The sequence below is a fragment of the Microchirus variegatus genome (assembly GCF_963457635.1).
Source record: "Microchirus variegatus genome assembly, chromosome: 8".
Taxonomy (NCBI): Eukaryota; Metazoa; Chordata; class Actinopteri; order Pleuronectiformes; family Soleidae; genus Microchirus; species Microchirus variegatus.
The window spans coordinates 22,170,312-22,176,696 of NC_139809.1; positions in this window are offsets into that span (position 1 = coordinate 22,170,312).

Sequence of the window (6,385 nt, forward strand, 5' to 3'; positions counted from 1 at the left end):
AGTAATGGACAAAAGAATTTCAGTTGTCCTCACTGCAAGGTCATTTTAAAGCAAAAAAAACTTCAAAACACACTGCAGGAGAAAACACACCCCCCTCTTTGAAACGGTGTCGAAGGACAGATTTTTGGCCTGTCAGTGTGTCGATACTACACATGGTGTGTTTGCAGTTGAGAAATAATTTTCTGGTCCTGCAACACCCATACATGTCATGAAGAATATTTGGGGGCCAACACAGAAGATCATATGTGAGGTCGACCAGTGTCGTCTAAACGCTGACTTTGCTGGAAGGAGTGGGATGTTTCCTTTTGAGTGCCACCACATACAGTCTTTAATGTATTGCCCACGCACTGACGGCAACACAATGCTGATGCAAAGGGTGTGTATGGAATGAAATATTTGCCACCAGAAACTGAATTTTAATCGTTTATATTTGAATTTGAATCGCTAAACTTGAATAATTGCATTAGAAAACTGAATTTGAATCATTTATATTTGAATTTGAATAGCTAAACTTGAATAATAGCATTTAAAAACTGAATTTGAATCACATAATTTGAATTTGTATTGTCTAATTTGAATTATTGCATTGAAAAACTGAATCTGAATAGTATAATTTGAAATTGAATTATTCAAATTCAACACTCCATGTGTCTTTGCATTCAGTTGTCACGATTCAAATTCAGTTCTCACAATTCAGATTCAGTTCTCAAAATTCAGATTCAAATTACTGCGACATACATCCGGTTAGTTCAAGGATGAAGGAAGAGCAATCGAGCGCAGATATAGGATCTGCCGGCTTGGCGTTGTTAACAGCTGCCACGATCGGCTTCCTTAACCACTGGCTGTAGCTCTATCCTACCGGTAATTTGCATTAGTTTGTTTACTTGACTGGGTTTGTTTATGTGCTACTGGTTAGCAGATGAGAGGCTGACAAACTCTCATCTCATCTCTCATTGCTAAGTTAACGTTAGCCTACATTTACGTTACCTTAGCTGTAGCAGCCGGATAGATCGGAGTTTGTCAGCCTCTCATCTGCTAACCAGTAGCACCTAAACAAGTCCAGTCAATTAAACATCCTAACGTAAAGTGAAACTTACCGGTAGGATAGAGCTACAGCCAGTGGTTAATGAAGCCGTTCGTGGCAGCTCTTGTAGTTTGAAATCAAGACGAACACATTATTAATTAATTCATCTGTTAACCTTTCCTGCTTTATCTCCTGATGGCACACATGACAGGCCGTTTTTGATGAAGAGAATTCGGCTTTATTAGCTGATTGCACACTAACATTCAACACGCTCACTATCTGCTCCGGTCGCGTCACTATTCATTCACCGGCACACATGTAAACAAACACCCGACTTCTGCTCACGGGCGAGCGAGCTCGCGCACCGCGCCTCGGCTGCGTGCACGCACTCATTCACTCACTCGCCGTGTCCCAAAGCTGTCTGGTTACACATTAGTGTTAAGTGGCACATCCCACAACATATCTCTTCAATTGGAACAGCAGCGTAACTTCAGTGTTGTACTGTTTGAATGGCGGGTGGCAGTGCTAAGCTTCATTAAGGGTCGCGGGGGTGCTTTGCCAATCTCAGCTTACATCCATCCATCCATCCATTATCTACCTCTTATCCTCCACCGGAGCGTCGCGGGGGTGCTGTGCCTATCTCGGCTGATATTCAAAGTTAAAATAAATAAAACATTCATACTAAAGAGACTTTCAAACTATCAGGTAAAAACGTTTACATTAGAAAAGAAAGTAACGCGTCAACAACAAATCTATCGATCACACCAAATATCTAATGACGGAGCCGTCTGAGCCAGCGGATCGTTTCAACAGGGCAGTCCGAGATAAGGCTACTCTGTGCCGGGCACTGCACGCACCGAGCGTCCGCTGAGGCGGAGCCGATCACCTCCTACAAAGTCGCTGCCAAACTATAAATACATCACATCTTAATACACAAACCACCTTTTTGAATTCCAAATCACTAATTTCTCGCCTCAAATGATATTAAAACCGCGTTCTGGGACACAGAAAAATATTTATTTCAGGTTTGTTTTCTCTGCTGCTGTGTTCTGGCGAAATCCAAAGCGATTATCCTGTATCTGCACTCGATTGCTCTTCCTTCATCCTTGAACTAACCGGATGTATGTCGCAGTAATTTGAATCTGAATTTTGAGAACTGAATCTGAATTGTGAGAACTGAATTTGAATCGTGAGAACTGAATGCAAAGATACATGGAGTGTTGAATTTGAATAATTCAATTTCAAATTTTACTATTCATATTCAGTTTTTTACAATGCAATAATTCAAATTAGACAATACAAATTCAAATTATGTGATTCAGATTCAGTTTTTTAATGCTATTATTCAAGTTTAGCAATTCAAATTCAAATTATGTGATTCAAATTCAGTTTTTTAATGCAATTATTCAAGTTTAGCTATTCAAATTCAAATATAAACGATTCAAATTCAGTTTCTGGTGGCACATATTTCATTCCATATGTGTGCCTCTGTCTGTGCACCTGACTGTGGGTGGTCCACCATCCAAATTTCATATCTCTGTTTATGAAAAAAAGACAACCTATTACAGTAGGCTAAGTTTCATCATCAGAGCCACATATGATGTCCTACCCTCTCCAACCAACCTACATCTTTGGTATGGAGAGGACCCAGCCTGTCTCCAGTGCGCAGCCCCAGCAAACCTCAAACACATCTTGGTGGGTTGTAAGACCAGTCTTACTCAAGGAAGATACACCTGGCGCCACAACCAGGTGCTAAAGTTTTTGGCTGCCGTAATTGAGAACAAGAGGGCAACCACCAATGGCATGCCTCTGGATGCAAGGGGTGCCTTTCTACGGGGGACGGCTTTCGTCCGGGAAGGCGAGAAACAGAGGACCAAGCCACCTACAGACTCGGGCCCACTGAGAGCAGCCCAGGATTGGGAAATGCAGACAGACCTCAGCCAGAGGCTCACCTTTCCACCTGAAGTTGCAACAACCAACCTGCGTCCAGACCTGGTCCTATGGCCTTCATCGTTGAGCTGACAGTCCCTTGGGAAGATGCCATAGATGAGGCATTCGAGCGGAAGAGGCTGCGCTATGCCAACTTAGCAGCTGAAGCAGGGGAGTGGGGATGGAATGTGAAGGTGTGGCCCGTGGAGGTGGGCTGCAGAGGCTTTGTAGCCAGCTCCACCACAAGGCTCCTGAAGGAAGTAGGGATCAGAGGTCAGGCCCAACGGAAGGCAGTCAAAGAACTTTCCACTGCGGCAGAACAGAGCAGTCACTGGCTGTGGCTGAAACGTAAGGACGTAACACGGGCTTCCAGATGAGCACGTGGAGCCACCATACGACACACACCCAGATCTGATCAGCCTGCGAGGGGCCAACCCGGACGGAGGGTGTCTTGTGATAGGTGGCCGAAACACCCAATGAGGTCGGGGCACACAACTGAAGATGTGTCGTACTAGTGACACCACGGGGCTCATTGGCAATTCCACCCTACCGTAGAGGATATCTCCAATTCAATTGCTGTGCTGAAATTTTAGGGATCTTTAACAACTAGTCCTAATAAGAATCATGATGTCTGGTGTCAAAACCAGTGACCGCTGCGAAAGGGCAGCTGACAACCTGGGAAAGACCTGGGGCCTCATGTATAAACCGTGCGTGGAACCTTGCGGACTGCAGAGCAAACTCTCGAGCTGCCGTGAGAATTTGCGGAGCACTCAGCAAACTCTTGTCAGATGGAGACGCTGCAATATTAAGCTCTGAAATTTATCACAGTGTTTCAAAATAATATTATTAATGTGTCTACAGTGACTAACATGAATTATTCTGTGACAAACAACAATAATACACCACGTTTGAACATGTGTGGATAAGATCAGAGGACACTGATGACAAAACTCATCCCGCGCGTAAACACACACACTTCAAATGTGTGTGCGCGAGCGGGTGTGTGTGAAGGTGAGTCACACTTTTCCTCCTAAGACCTGGCGTCCACATGCGTGGACATCACATTTTGGGTTGTCTATACTATAAAACTAAATTCATCATAAAATTGGCCCGATGTCCACGTACGTGGACACTTAGACTGCCATCTAGTGGTGTCAGAAGTGTAAAACACTCTACAGGCGAAATTCAAGATGGCTGGTAAACAACCGGAAGGGTCAGATGTCAACTCCCTTCACAAACGACCGGGTAAAAAATCTAATGAAATTTTACGGCTGATTCTTGTTCAGATATGTATAAAAGGGTTGTATGTTTGCTATGGCATGCAAATTTGACAGAAGTTTGGAAAAGTAACGATCTACTAACTCCCTAAACATGATGTCCACGTATGTGGACAGAGGGACTTAGTTGTGTTGAAAATGTTAATATGTAGCTAAAAAGATAGCAACAAAATGTGAGAATGAAAATGTAGTTTGCTAAGATTTTAGTGGAAAACAATACTTTACAACAATACAAACATATATATATGTTTTGTAAATAAATCTACATAGATTTTTATTAAATTTTTCTCTTGATTTTACTTCATTTTGCGTATTTCTCTGTCAAGAGCAGAGCAGATACTGGGGTAAATTTTTGGGGACAAATCAGAGGTGGAAAATTTGTCTGATATCGATGATCCTGTGCAGGAAGTTGACTATCAACCCCACCAGTAGTGGGGATGAGTACCCAATACCACAGAACTGAACGCAGCAGGGGACAAAAACGTCGCTGTAGTAAAAATCGCGGTTATAGTTCAGACCATGACAATGCCATATCACAAACTCCCAAATGGTGCCGTCATAATCGGCAGGTTGAGGCTGATGGCTAAAATGACTGCCCTGAAGAGCTAACACCAGAACCAAACCCTCAAGGACAGTCCAAGAAAGGATGTGTGGCCTTTTCTGGATCGTATTCTGAAAGGCTGCAGGTGTCAGTCTTGACCTGAATGTGTGTCTACTGATGAGCAGATGATCCCATTTACAGGAGCCTGTCCATGTCGACAATATCTGCCAACGAAGCCAAACCCAGTTGGCATGAAGAACTTCATTTGTGCTACAGCAGATGGCATTGTGCTGGACTTTGACATATATCAAGGTGCACATGCACTGCTTGAGCAGGTTGATGAACCAGAGGGTCTGAGTTTGGGAAGCTTGGTCATCGATTGTCTGTCTCAAACTATGCATCCTGTTACAAAAGGGTACTGCGTAGTGAAGTGGTATGACAATAAACCGGTATTGATGACGTTGGTTCATGCTACACAGCCAGAAGACACCTGCCAGTGAAACGATATGTGACTATCTCGCAGCCAAGTATTATCCGTGTTCATATGTGTTAACATTGCTGTGTTCAGATTGGAAATACAGTGTTTTGCACTTTATTACACTGTTATTACACAATGGTGAGTTTATTGTATCTATGGAAATTCAGACCGAGTGTCCCCATATGTGGACATCATTTTTCTCAAAAACTATATCATGTCAAAAGATGATGCTTAGTTTTTATACTTATCAGGTCCCAATAAGCCCAAATAGCAAAGAAAAATGTAAAATGCATACCAAACAAAAGGTCGGGTCTTAGGAGGTTAAGTCTTACTTTGAGCAAATAACTGACATTGATTTAACACAAATTTATATTTTCTTTATGTAAATAGACACACTGACGTGAACGCATGCGCACACGCCAGTCTACAATGTTTTAAACGCTCCAAAATAAAGTTACAAACCAATTTGTTGGTGTTATTTGTTCTTTGTTAGAAAATTGGACTTGAATGTTGAGTAGAACATTTCCTTATCCCATTTTAATCCATACGATAACAAAATAACTGCAAAAAAGTTATTCCACCACCGCTGCGCCTTTCATCAGAAGAGACAGGTGATGCGGGTGCGCGCTCGTCAGCCGCTGGAGACTCCGGCGCACCTGAGACATCGGCACACTGGCAACTTCTTCCTCCCTCTTCCTCCCTCCCCAGCGTCCACAACACAATCAGTGACAGTAATGAATTATTATACAGTAAGTCAATGAGCTCTATCTGCTTATTCTGTGCGTAATGCATGTGTATGTAACTGGATGATGACGCGTGACGCTGACAGATTTATAGATTGTTGAAATGATCTGTAAATTCAGCTCACATGGATAAGTCATGTCTAAACAAACATGTTACACCTGAAAAACACCCACAGGATGAACTATCAATGCACAGCCAGTTTTTTTTTGAACATCAACATCAATATGAGAGCAGCCGCGGTGACTCTGACATTTATTTCCTTCGTGTTTGTATCTAATTCCAAATAAAAAAATAAACCTAAACATAAATTGATGCGTTGATCGCACACTTTCCATCTTTTTATTTTATTTTCCTCCTTTGCTGCCGCATTTGTCATTGCTCTTCAGGAAGGA